Source organism: Bombina bombina, chromosome 5 (assembly GCF_027579735.1).
Source record: "Bombina bombina isolate aBomBom1 chromosome 5, aBomBom1.pri, whole genome shotgun sequence".
Classification (NCBI taxonomy): Eukaryota; Metazoa; Chordata; class Amphibia; order Anura; family Bombinatoridae; genus Bombina; species Bombina bombina.
Window position 1 is genome coordinate 843,537,522 of NC_069503.1, and position 13,619 is coordinate 843,551,140.

At 35.9% G+C, this 13,619-nt stretch overlaps 1 protein-coding gene across 1 annotated transcript in view; it reads left to right on the forward strand.

Annotated features, from left to right (window-relative positions):
- The first annotated feature begins 3,670 nt into the window (after positions 1 to 3,670).
- Positions 3,671 to 13,619, forward strand: part of RBBP8 (RB binding protein 8, endonuclease) — a 353,058-nt gene continuing 343,109 nt past the window's right edge. The window contains exon 1 of the mRNA XM_053715868.1: positions 3,671 to 3,729. The gene's annotated coding sequence lies outside the window, so the exon portion shown is untranslated. The remainder of the gene's footprint in view (positions 3,730 to 13,619) is intronic.

A 13,619-nucleotide genomic window follows, 5' to 3' on the forward strand; every position in this document is an offset into this window, starting at 1 on the left:
AAGCCCCAGGAAGGGGAGAAACGCGTTGAAGTTGTTAAACTACCATCCACCTTTGAGACACTTTAGATCTCACCCTCTATTTGCATAATATAAAGAGGATTGCTGCCATTTTTATTGCTGCCACTTCTCTTATGGAGAGAGTTTGCCTGCAGCCGTAAACCAGGAAGGAAGATTTCTGATACACAGATCCCAGAAAGACCGGCCCAGCTTTCACTGAAAGCAGAGAGTACGCGGACACCAGCAAAGTCAGCTGACACGACTACACGCTACCTGACGACCGACACGGAGTCACGTGATTTGCCGTGTGGAAACAGAGGACGCCAGCAAAAGCCCAAGCTGGTTACCAGTGACACCGCTCCTGTAACTCCCAAGAGGCGGGTAGAGGACACCGCCTGTGTACTGGACAAAATCAAAAGGACCAATATACTCCACTACAGACAGCCGCCTTCTATATTCCTACTAACGCAATACAAGGTACCACTCTCAAATGTGCAAAAGTTTGATCCAATACTCAATGAGCAAGATCAACTACATTTGAGAGCATAGTGTATTAGATACTATTGGTGGTATACAAAAACCTACGCTGCATAGAGAAAAGACTAAGTGCACTGATTCTATACAGGCTTTTCCATATATCCCTATACATCTTTTATATTTTTTATCTATTTATCTATTACTTGTTCTAGCTGTATAAACTGGACGTCCAGATTTTACTGTTTGAGTGTTATACTTATACACACCTTTGAGTGCTATTTTAGCTTATTTATCGTCGATTTTACATATGTATTTTTTGCTTATTAATTAGAACTAGGGAACTGCTCTGCTTGACATTGTACCTCTCTACTGTAATCTGCTTGTTTGAGCTAGTCCTTAGAGTTAGGTTCCACTGCCCAGCATATCCTTTCCCACTTATTTCTTATTGTGTATGTGCCTGACATTTTAGACATTGGATTTCTAATAAATTTTCTTGGAATTTTACAATAGTGCTTGTCATTATATACAGACATACTTAGATACTTAGAGACATATTATTTACTATTTTAATATATTTATATATTTACTTTTTATTCAAATTTATATATTTTAGATCTATCCTAGCTGTAAGCGCCAATACTTCCATCTCTCTGTAACCACAACCCAAGGGACTTTTAGAGAGGGTCCCTCCCTGTATTTGGCTTCAGGTTATAATTAGCGCTGATTCTTTCCTCCACTCCAAAATTGACTTTCCTCAATGTCAGACATGTTGAACAGGCTAGTAATAACCACAAAAAGTCTTGAAAACACTTTATTTATTGAAAAAACGCTATAACGCTCACAATTTTAGCATATATCCTTTTTATATTGTATCCTAATATTGCACCACAAGTAAGGAACAAATTAACCCTCTAAGAAAAAAACGTTATTCCCAAAACGTTATGAAAAACAACTTAACAACCCCCTGCACCTCTGTGGCGCCTACCTGCCCTCAGGGTTCTGACAAGTCTCACTATGACTCCGGTAGCCTATCTCTCTAGTTTGGGCCCAACCGAAGCTGAAGTTTGCTGCCTTCTTGTGAAGATCAACTGCGCATCTGAGGCGCAAAAATTAGGCCCCGCCCATCATATGCGATGTACTCTCAGCCTCAAAAAAAAGCAATGAAGCGGTAGAGTAACTAGCCATGTGGGTTTAAGTATCCTAAATGTACAATAAGCCAAGTGAAACCCCCAGCACAATGCCCAGCACCAGTGATTATAAAACCGTTTGTGCCAATAAAAACGTTATGCTGCCCCAGTGTCTAACCATGCAGCTATCATTATCTTACTGCATTTAGCCCATAATCGATTCACACACAGGTCTCCAGTAATACCCCTTCTATCTATACGTTTACTGCTTACCCCTTCCTCATGGGAACTATGTCAGCCTGTTCTGAACTATCACAGTCTCTTCAGAAATATATGACTGAACATACCTCAATGCTTGTAGCATGAAAACGTTCCCCACACTGTAGCTTCTCTAGTACTCCTCAGCCATTCTGTGGGAACTCATCTGGATCATAGTGACAACTGCTAAGATCATCATCCTCCAGGCATAAATCTTCTTCCATATGCTGCCTGAGGAAAAATAGTACTCACCGGTACCCTTTAAAACAAAAAAATCTTGATTGAAGAAAATAAAAACTATCATTTTAACACCTCTTTCACTTTACCTCTTCCTATTACTAGTATAGGCAAAGAGAATGACTGGGGGTGGAGAGAAGGGAGGAGCTATATATACAGCTCTGCTGTGGTGCTCTTTGCCACTTCCTGTTAGCAGGAGGATAATATCCCACAAGTAAAGATGAATCCGTGGATTCGTCGTATCTAGTAGAAGAAAAATGCTTTTACTTTTCTATATTATAACCCCCAAAAGCCTGTATGGGCCCCTATTTCACATGTTGCTACTCATTATGACAATTCAGAAAGGTGATAATAGTAACAGCAGTTGTCTCTTTGCAATTTTCAGTATTATTTACTAAAATCTAAGAAAAAAATATACATTCCATGCCATGAATTATAAATGTAATAATGGTAAATTGTGAATCTGCTGTAAAAAAAAAATATATATAATTTGTGTGGGTCATTCACTGAAAAAGTTCAAAATTGGCTCAGCACTGGGGTTAAAAATAGATTTAGCAGTGAAATGGTTAATGGTCCTTTGTTTTTGATCAGTGATAATCCTCACTCCTATATAGTATTTCCTTCCCATCTCACCTAGAACATTCAGGCCCCAAGGCATGGATTTTCTTTTAACAAATGTCTGTCTATCTATACAGGCCAACTTCCCAACAAATGTGGGCCAAAGATCAATATTTTAGAAGCCTTATAAATTTAGAAACGTATAAATAATTAGCTGTCAAACAAACAAATTATATATATTTCATAAAAATGTTTAGTGGCACAGGGCCAGGTTTAACTAAGGTTGCTCTGTACGGGGTTCTTACATTAAGAGGGCTTTTTTTGAGTTGTGGTCACCCAAAAGCATGTGTTTATAAGTTCCAATTTTTTCCTGGGGCCACAAAAACTATGGCACACATTGTTAGTTCTGCTTTTCCCTGGGGTCACAAAAACTAGTGAAGAGGGCCACATAAAGTCCTGAGGCCACCAGTTGGCCATCCCTGATATAAAACAATGTCAGGATTATGTATCAAGTATTATGCATTTTTTCCACCTAATATTCTTAAACATAACATATATGCAAACACAATATAAGAATAAGCTATATTATGTATATTAAAATTACTTAAACAATCACTTTGTACTAGATGTGGATGGTTGCCACACCCCCAACAGCCTGCTAATTTTTTTTTGCTGGAGGCTACAATATTCTCTTCTAATTTGCTGAGAACTCACAGAGGAATAAATGATTCACAGAAGTGTATGGAGCTTGGTGGTGCTGAGCCACAGCATGTAGCGTTTGTCTTTGATGCAGACTGGTTGGACTTGTTCTTGGCTGACTGAGGAACCGGTTTGACTGGCCTGTAATGCCAACAAATTCTGGTATCATTCCATGTTACAGAGAATGTAAAAACCTGCCCAGCAAGTTGAATGAAAAGCATATTAGGATATCTATTGCACTTTGTATATATTGGAGGCATACTTTAGTTTACATGCACTCTAGAGGCAGCTGCACTAGGATGGTCCACTGTAGATTTGTCACAGTTACTCAGGGTTTATAGACAAGAGAACAGTAAATGCCCAGCATCATAAACTGGTAAGTCTCTTACTTGAAAAAGTTGCATTTGTTTCATCTTTTTATGAAAATGAATGTGTGCTAGTTGAATATATGAAGAAATGCACTTTGGAGTTTTACTGTATTATACCAAATGGATTGGTATTCAAGATGGAAGGAATTGTTAGATAATATTTTATTTTATTTGAATGTTAGATGTAAGTGAATGTTTAATGTTAGTACAGTTTCTGTCATTTTTTCCTATTACTCTACATTAAAATTGCACAAGATAAGCAGAATTAACACTTAGCATATTCAGATTTAGGTAAACATTTAAGACCATTTTGTATAAATAATTTTAGAATTTTTCTTTATTGGGCCATTAAACTAAAAAAATAATTCCTCATAAATAATGCATTATGGAAAAAGTTGTAATCTACTTCAAATATTTATTTTGTCTGATTTTCTAGTAATTTAAAGGAACATGAAACCCAAAATGTTTCATTCATGATTCAGATAGAGCAGGCAATTTTAAACGTCTTTCTAATTTACTTGTATTATCGATTTTTCCTCATTCTCTTAGACTTTTTTGCTGAAAGCAGGGACGTATGCATAGCAGCCAGACCATTTTTGGAGCACTATATGGCAGCAGTTTTTCTAGAATGTTATCAATTGGCAAAAGCACTAGATATTCACTGCTATGTAGTGCTCCAGATGCCTACCTAGATATCTCTTCAACAAAGAATATCATGGGAACAAAGCAAATGTGAAACTTTTTTATAACTGTATGCTCTATCTGAATCATATCACTTTAACCTTACCTCAAAGGGTTGGGGTGTACTCTGCGGAGATTCCTACATGCAGGAAATGGATTGCTTGGTATGTGCAGGAGTGCGTTTAAAACTGGCTAAATGGTTAGGGCAAAAGAGATAAGAAAGAGTGCTCAAGATCCTTTTCAATGACTATGTCCCTGATCTGCAAAACAATACAACTCTTGCTAACACAATAATAATTAAAGGGACATGAAACCCAAAAATGTTCTTTCATGATCCAGATAGAAAATACAATTGTAAACAACTTTCTTATTTACTTATATTATCTAATTTGTTTCATTCATTCTATTGGTATCATTTGTTGAAGGAGCAGGAATGCACTACTGGTTTCTAACTGAACACATTAGTGAGCCAATGACAATCGTTATAAATCTGCAGCCACCAATCAGCAGCTATAACCTAGGTTCTTTGCTGCTTCTGAGATTCCCTAGATAAACCTTTCAGCAAAGGATAACAAGAGAAGGAAGCAAATTAAATAATATAAGTAAACTGGAAAGTTGTTTAAAATTGTATTTTCTATCTGAATCATGAAAGTAATTTTTTGGCTTTCATGTCCCTTTAAATATTTTGAAGTAATTTATTAATTTTTATGCAGAACTTTTACAATACAGTGCTTAAAGGGACACTTAACCCAAATTTTTTATTTCGTGATTCAGATAGAGCATGCAATTTTAAGCAACTTTCTAATTTAGTCCTATTATCAATTTTTCTTCGTTCTCTTGCTATCTTTATTTGAAAAAGAAGGCATCAAAGCTTTTTTTTTATTCAGAACTCTGGACAGCACTTTTTTATTGGTGGATAAATTTATCCACCAATCAGCAAGGACAACCCAGGTTGTTCACCAAAAATGGGCTGGCATCTAAACTTACATTCTTGCATTTCAAATAAAGATACCAAGAGAATGAAGAAAATTTTATAATAGGAGTAAATTAGAAAGTTGCTTAAAATTGCCTGCTCTATCTGAATCATGAAAGAAAAAATTTGGGTTCAGTGTCCCTGCTGATGTCTCTCCCTCCCTATACATATATACAACAAATGAATGCCCCTTTAATATCTGTATTTGATTACTGCATAAGTATGAAGCGACAGATAAGTTATACAAGCATGCTATATATTCAGTCATAAACTGATGCTTCATTATCTTACTAAATTGACATTGATCTGTGTGTTGTGAATATTATCCTTATTATTATTATAATAAATATTATTATTTCAGTAGTGTACCCGCAAAGTGTTTTATGTGTTTAGATACAATACATATTATGGAACCTCTATATAAATCTGATAATGTAACTCACTCTCTCTCTCTCTATATATATATATTTATATACTGTATATATAATAGCGGTTACCAACTTTGCAGGGGCAATGTGTGCAATTTAATAACTCTATGAATTATATCATTTGCAAAGGATAATATATATAAAACCTGAATCCTTTTAGTTCTGATTTGTCTATTAATTAAACTGAGACCAGACCAATAAACAAACTTAGTTTATTAAAAGAATTATTGGAAATAATAAGCAATATTTGAATAAAGCAAATCAATAAGCATACATCATTACAATGATTTAATGATTATCAGGTTAAAACTAATGAAAACAATCACTAAATGATTTTATTTGCAGTATTTACTTGCATGTATAATAGAGAAACAGAAATGTTTGTTATTTAAATTCTCAGCATAGCTGGCGAGAATTAGGTAAACTAATAATGCTGGCAAACCATAAGAAATGATATTATTACCAGATTCCTGATTGACCCAGTGTTATTGTCGACAGATAAGACCAGGTCAACAGGAATTACCAAACAAAAATATTTGTGACTATAAAGGGCAACCAGAATTGATTAACTCGCCTGATTCACTATTAAAACTTTGAATATAAATGTAAAGAACATACACTATATTAATAAAACTGTTTCATGTGGGTTTGTTTCATACTTATCAACATGGTGTGATCCTTCACTGGGATTCAGTGTAAATAGACCCTCTTATGTTACCCCTGGACCCTCTCTTGCCATTATCCTGACTTGTCTACCTGGTCAGCTTAGCCTCCGATCTCCTCTGGATAGGGTGTGGTCATTATGCATGCACAGTGTGGCCCCTTGTGCTGTCTGCTTGTGTACCCTCCTCTCCCCCTTTTGTGGGTGTGTATTTAATGGAAAACTCTTAACTCCACCCTCACAGATAAGGTTGGGATTTAAATAAATGATTGGCTAACACTAATTACAGATTAATTAACATTTTTGTTAATGAACTAAGATTTAGCATTCAGAATAGTTTTCCCTCGGAAGATGGCACTCGTCACTAAGCTATAATAGACAAATATGTATTTTGTAAATATATTCTGAAAAACAAGCCAGTATCTCCATTTGACTGTTAACCAAGGTTGAACACCACCAATGTTTATAGAAAAAGAGACTTACTGTAACCATATATGAAAAACATGGGGATATTTGTGGATATTTATACCAATAATATAATGATAGGAATCATGCAGCTATGTTGGGGACCTTGCATATAATAATAACTAAACATGGATCATTTTGATAAAGTAAAAAAAAACTTTACAGTAAGCAATTATATACTGACAAGCAGCACTAGCTAATAGCTATATATTAATACTGATAAATAATATATATGTGTATGTGTACCTGAATCTATAAGTAAATACACATGTCAATTTTACCCCTATATTATATAGCATACGTATGTGATTAATATGCAATATCAAAATGGTGAATTTTCCCAGACAATTGTCCTGACATAATCCCCCTCTCGAGATGACCTGTCACGAGTGAGTGAGACAAGGTCATCTTGATAAATGTCCTATTATCAGGTACACAGTGATTTAGTACCTGAATGGGGTAAAATTCAACTTATAAAATATTTTAACATTTATTGGTATTGGTGTAGGAAAATATCAAAAGTCAGTCAAGCAATGCCCACTTGTGTATACAGTCTATGCCCCTTTAAGTGGTTGCAATGCTGCAACTCCAAGAAATAAAATAAAGTGAAACGTTTGCAGTTTATTTCTTCAAGCATCCACATAAACAAAGTTATTGTATAGTATGTGGTTACTGTAAGGATTAAACCACCAGATTGTTTCAGAACAACTTTATTTTTGTGTATGTATGTGGCCTAAGAGAATGTATGCAGCACCTGCATAATAAATTATTGTGCCTGTAAACATCATGGTTGTGTCTGTATCAGGCCTCCATCGCGTGGATAAGGTATTTGATAGACATCATGGATCCATGAGGAACACTTGGCACAGTATGAGGATAGCCCAGAACATGGTGGTCCCTTTAATGGTCATCTGTCAGTTTAAGCTTGACACCTATAACAAAAGAAATAGCACATTAAGTATATTTCTATAAAGTAATGTCACATCACATTTCTACTTTCTATGAGATGTGAGACCTGAAAAAAATATATATATTAAACATGCAACATTTTGTCATTACATCATATTAATGCTTCACTTGGATGCAGTTTTCACATATTAAGTATGATATTGTCATATCTGTCACTCTTTTTCCAGCAAGAATAAGTTGATACCTGGAATAAAAATAAAACAAATCATCCTTGATTAATAAGCAGATTTGTGTCATTCCATAGTCCTTTAGCATATATTTGTAAAATAGTAAAATAATCATTGATTAGGATATCATATCCATTTGCAGTTACATAGATACAGGAGTATATTAACTATACCACTTGATTATTGTCATATTAGTTTGTAATACAGTTCCAAACAGGTGATTAGTATCAATAATCACCCCTCTAGTTATTTCTGAGCAGTGTAACTATTAAAGTATAATACTCAGAATGTATGGTAAAAAAACATTTAAGCCATTGGTTTAATTGAGCAAGTAATTTAAGCAAGTTTTAGTTTCAGACTTACCAACAGCTTCACAGTTACCTTCAGTTTGATCACCTATTTACTTTGGCCTAGTAAACAAGACATCCTAGAGTCATGTTTGACTCTGGACTAATTTAAGTTCCTAAAGATCAGGAGGATTTATGTTATCGGCTATGCCTTAACTTTATTAGCTTCTTTTAACAGGTTTACCCTATTCTAGGGACCATTTTCAGTTTTGCACTTTTAAACCATATACACCCTATTAACCTTAGGCAGGGTATTCCTTCTAAAGGGGACTCTACAACCCTGAGGAAACTTTAGGTACGGCATTTCAAACCTACAATGTACCTTTCTTACCCTATTTATACCTAGGTGGGTTTTTACTGGTAAAGTACCTTTGTGCCTTTGGAGAAGCTTAGCTCCTTATATACTCTTCATGGAACACGTCTGACCAAAGCCTAGTTTAGCTGTTTTAGTCTTACATTCTTGCTCTGAGTATATTGCAGCTCTTACAAGGTTCCCTTCCCCTAAGTACTGCTGATCTCTCTCCCTCCCTATACATATATACAACAAATGAATGTCCCTTTAATATCTGTATTTGATTACTGCATAAGCATGAAGCGACAGATAAGTTATACAAGCATTTTCTATATATTCAATCATAAACTGATGCTTCATTATCTTACTAAATTGACATTGATCTGTGAAGAATGAACTTAGAATAGGAATAAGACTAAATAAGGTAAAATTAACAGCATGAAGTACACATGAAGTTCTGCTGTCAGGTAATTGATTAACCTTGGGACTTCGACATAATACTGCAAACACAAATGAACAGAAAGGAATGAAGACAGGTTTAATCATGCCTCTGTCCTGGAACATTCTTTCACTAATAACAATTGCAATCTGCATATCACTTTAAGTATAAATGAATGCATTCTTAATTTGGGCAGCTGTTTCATATAATCTGCGCTAACAGAAAGTTTATGTTTACACTTGTAAAATTATTCTACATAAAGAGATATGAGGCCAAGTCTAAACCCAAAACTCCACCTAATTTAGCAACTTTAAATGGACATAAAAACGTCCAAAATGAAAATGCTCTAATGAATTTGAGAATTGTTTTATTGAGCTATTGCTTGCATATAACTGAGCATTCCCTGCGAAGTCTGCTCCAAAGCACCAATGAACTACAGGGAGCTAGCGGAACACATCTGGTGAGCCAATGACAAGAAGCACATGGGTCTAAACAGGCAGCAACTAGCTCCCATAAGTGCATTGCTGCAGTTGATCATATCTAGATATGCTTTTCAACAAAGGATAATAAAAGAAAAAAGTAAATTTGATAATAGAAGTAAATTGCAAAAGCTCTTAAAATTGCATGTTCTAACCAAACTATGGAATTTTGATTTTGCCTTTAATTTCCCTTTAAGACATTTTTCTTAATATGTATTACTAATTGTGGATAGATAGCCCAAACTATAGAAGTGTTCAGGTTTAACGTTATTGGATTATTATATTACAATTAAAGAAAAGTGTGAACAGATCATCAATATGGAAAGAATTGTTGAATGGTTATTAATGAATATGAACATAAAAAAGGCAGCTTGTTAAAGACTGAGCAAAAATAATATGAATTTCTAAACAAGGTACTGAAAAAGCAGAATAATAACTAACGTCCGCTAACAATATATATATTTTTTTACATTTAGGTAATCAAACTGATTACTAAGTAATGTCAATTTATACTAAAAAGGCCTCAACATTCCAATAACAACCTTATTTAAATGTAAAGAAAAATAAATAACCAAAGCAAGTTTTCCCATGTTCCTGAATGGAAGACTCCAAGTGTAAATTCTTCCTATACCGCAGCTTTCCTGTGTAATCTTGGGATTATCAGTTTATCCGGGCGCTGGATGACAATAACTTTTGTTCTCTCTCTGTGATGGTGAAATTTGTAGCAAATACCCAGTGCCAGGATTCCTTGCATGCTCTCTAGAGGTGTGGTACCATTTAGAACGTCCAAAGCCTATTTTGTGTCAGTTAAGAATGTTGCTCTCTCCTCTCCTTCTTCAATACATTATGCCAAATTATGCAATATTAATAATTATTTATTAAGTGGTCACAAAAAAAGACAATAAATCTATGCAGGTATAATGCATTCCCAGCACAGAAAATTACACAGAAATGTGAAAGAAAAGCAGGATGTATTCATCATTAGGATGTGATTTAATTTAAAGGGACATGAAACCCAAATTTTTTCTTTCATGATTTAGAAAGAGCATGTGTTTTTAAACAACTTTCTAAAATGTACTTCTTTTATCTAATTAGCTTCATTCCCTTGATATACTTTGCTGAAAAGTATATCTAGATATGCTCAGTAGCTGCTGATTGCTAGATGCACATAGATGCCTCGTGTGATTGGCTCACACATGTGCATTGCTATTTCTTCAACAAAGGATATCTAAAGAATGAAGCAAATGCGATAATAGAAGTAAATTGGAATGTTATTTAAAATTGTATTCTCTACCTGAATCATGAAAGATAATGTTTTGGTTTAGTGTCCCTTTAACCCCTTAATGACCGGACCATTTTTCAATTTTCTTACCCTTAATGACAATGGCTATTTTTACATTTCTGCAGTGTTTGTGTTTAGCTGTAATTTTCCTCTTACTCATTTACTGTACCCACACATATTATATACCGTTTTTCTCGCCATTAAATGGACTTTCTAAAGATACCATTATTTTCATCATATCTTATAATTTACTAAAAAAAAAAAAAAAAATATGAGGAAAAAATGGAAAAAAACACACTTTTTCTAACTTTGACCCCCAAAATCTGTTACACATCTACAATCACCAAAAAACACCCATGCTAAATAGTTTCTAAATTTTGTCCTGAGTTTAGAAATACCCAATGTTTACATGTTCTTAGCTTTTTTTGCAAGTTATAGGGCCATAAATACAAGTAGCACTTCGCTATTTCCAAACCACTTTTTTTCAAAATTAGCGCTAGTTACATTGGAACCCTGATATCTGTCAGGAATACCTGAATATCCCTTGACATGTATATATTTTTTGTTAGAAGACAACCCAAAGTATTGATCTAGGCTCATTTTGGTATATTTTATTCCACCATTTCACCGCCAAATGCGAGCAAATAAAAAAAAAACTTTACATTTTTCACAATTTTAGGTTTCTCACTGAAATTATTTACAAACAGCTTGTGCTATTATGGCACAAATTGTTGTAAAAGCTTCTTTGGGATCCCCTTTGTTCAGAAATAGCAGACTTATATGGCTTTGGCATTGCTTTTTTGTAATTAGAAGGCCGCTAAATGCTGCTGCGCACCACACGTAAATTATGCCCAGCAGTGAAGGGGTTAATTAGGTAGGTTGTAGGGAGCTTGCAGGGTTAATTTTAGCTTTAGGGTAGAGATCAGCCTCCCACCTGACACATCCCACCCCCTGATCCCTCCCAAACAGCTCTCTTCCCTCCCCCACCCCACAAATGTCCCCGCCATCTTAAGTACTGGCAGAAAGTCTGCCAGTACTAAATAAAAGGAGTTTTTTTTTTTTTTAATAAAATAAATAAAATATTTTAGCTGTGATGGACTCCTGCCTTAGCCCCAACCTCCATGACCCCCCCCCTAGCTATCTAACCCTCTCCCCTATCTAATTGCGGCCATCTTGGGTACTGGCAGCTGTCTGCCAGTACCTAATTTGCACAAAAACATATAAGTATTTTCTGCTTTTTTTCTTTTTTGGGGGTTTTTCTGTAGTGTAGCAGCCCCCCACAATACCCCTACCCCCCTCCCAGATCCTTTTATATGATTTAAAAAAAATATATATTCCCCCCCCCCCCCTCTTCCCTCATTGGTGTCAGTGGCCAGCTAATGCGCGCGCACGCACGCGCGCCCCCGCGCGCTCCCGGCGTGCACATTGCACTTCTAGGAACCGGATGCCGGGTAGCGATGGGCCGCCCACCCACCTCCCTGTTGCGCTCCCACCCACCAACGAACTACCGGTGCAGAGAGGGCCACAGAGTGGCCCTCTCTGCATCGGAGTCTTCTAAAAAGGTATTGCAGGATGCCTCCATATGGAGGCATCACTGCAATACCCTGAGAGCTGCTGGAAGCGATTGCGATCGCTTCCAGCACTCTCCTAGACAACTGACGTACCAGGTACGTCCATTGTCATTAACTACTTGTTAATGCATGACGTACCTGGTACGTCAGTTGTCATTAAGGGGTTAATTACTACCATTCCATGAATTTTTATTTGCACACAACTGACCATATTACTATAAACATTATGGGCCAGATTACAAGCGGAGTGGTATTTAACGTTCCCGCTTGAGTGCTAACTCCGCTAGAAGTAAGTTTCTTGCGCGCATCAGGTAGAGTTGGTATTACAAGGTGAAAGTAAAACGTTTTTGTTTGTGCACTAACTTAATGTGCTTAAAAAGCAGAAAATCCAATATTAATTGTGCGATAACGTATTTCCCCATAGAGCAAAAAAAGTGGAAAAATTGTGCTAACCCGACATGAAAATATGAATATTTCAGATTCCAATGTTCTTAACATAGAAACATATGTTCTATATATTCATAAATATATATATATATATATATATGATAGTATTTTGGTACAATATATATATATATATATATATATATATATACACTGCTCCAAAAAATAAAGGGAACACTAAAATAACACATCCTAGATCTGAATGAATTAAATATTCTAATGAAATACTTTGTTCTTTACATAGTTGAATGTGCTGACAACAAAATCACACAAAAATTAAAATGGAAATCAAATGTTTCAATCCATGAAGTTCTGGATTTGGAGTCACACTCAAAATTAAAGTGGAAAAACACACTACAGGCTGATCCAACTTTGATGTACAGTCCTTAAAACAAGTCAAAATGAGGCTCAGTAGTGTGTGTGGCCTCAACGTGCCTGTATGACCTCCCTACAATGCCTGTGCATGCTCCTGATGAGGTGGCAGATGGTCTCCTCTCAGACCTGGACTAAAGCATCTGCCAACTCCTGGACAGTCTGTGGTGCAACGTGACGTTGGTGGATGGAGCGAGACATGATGTCCCAGATGTGCTCAATTGGATTCAGGTCTGGGGAACGGGAGGGCCAGTCCATAGCATCAATGCCTTCGTCTTGCAGGAACTGCTGACACTCTCCAGCCACATGAGGTCTAGCATCGTCTTGC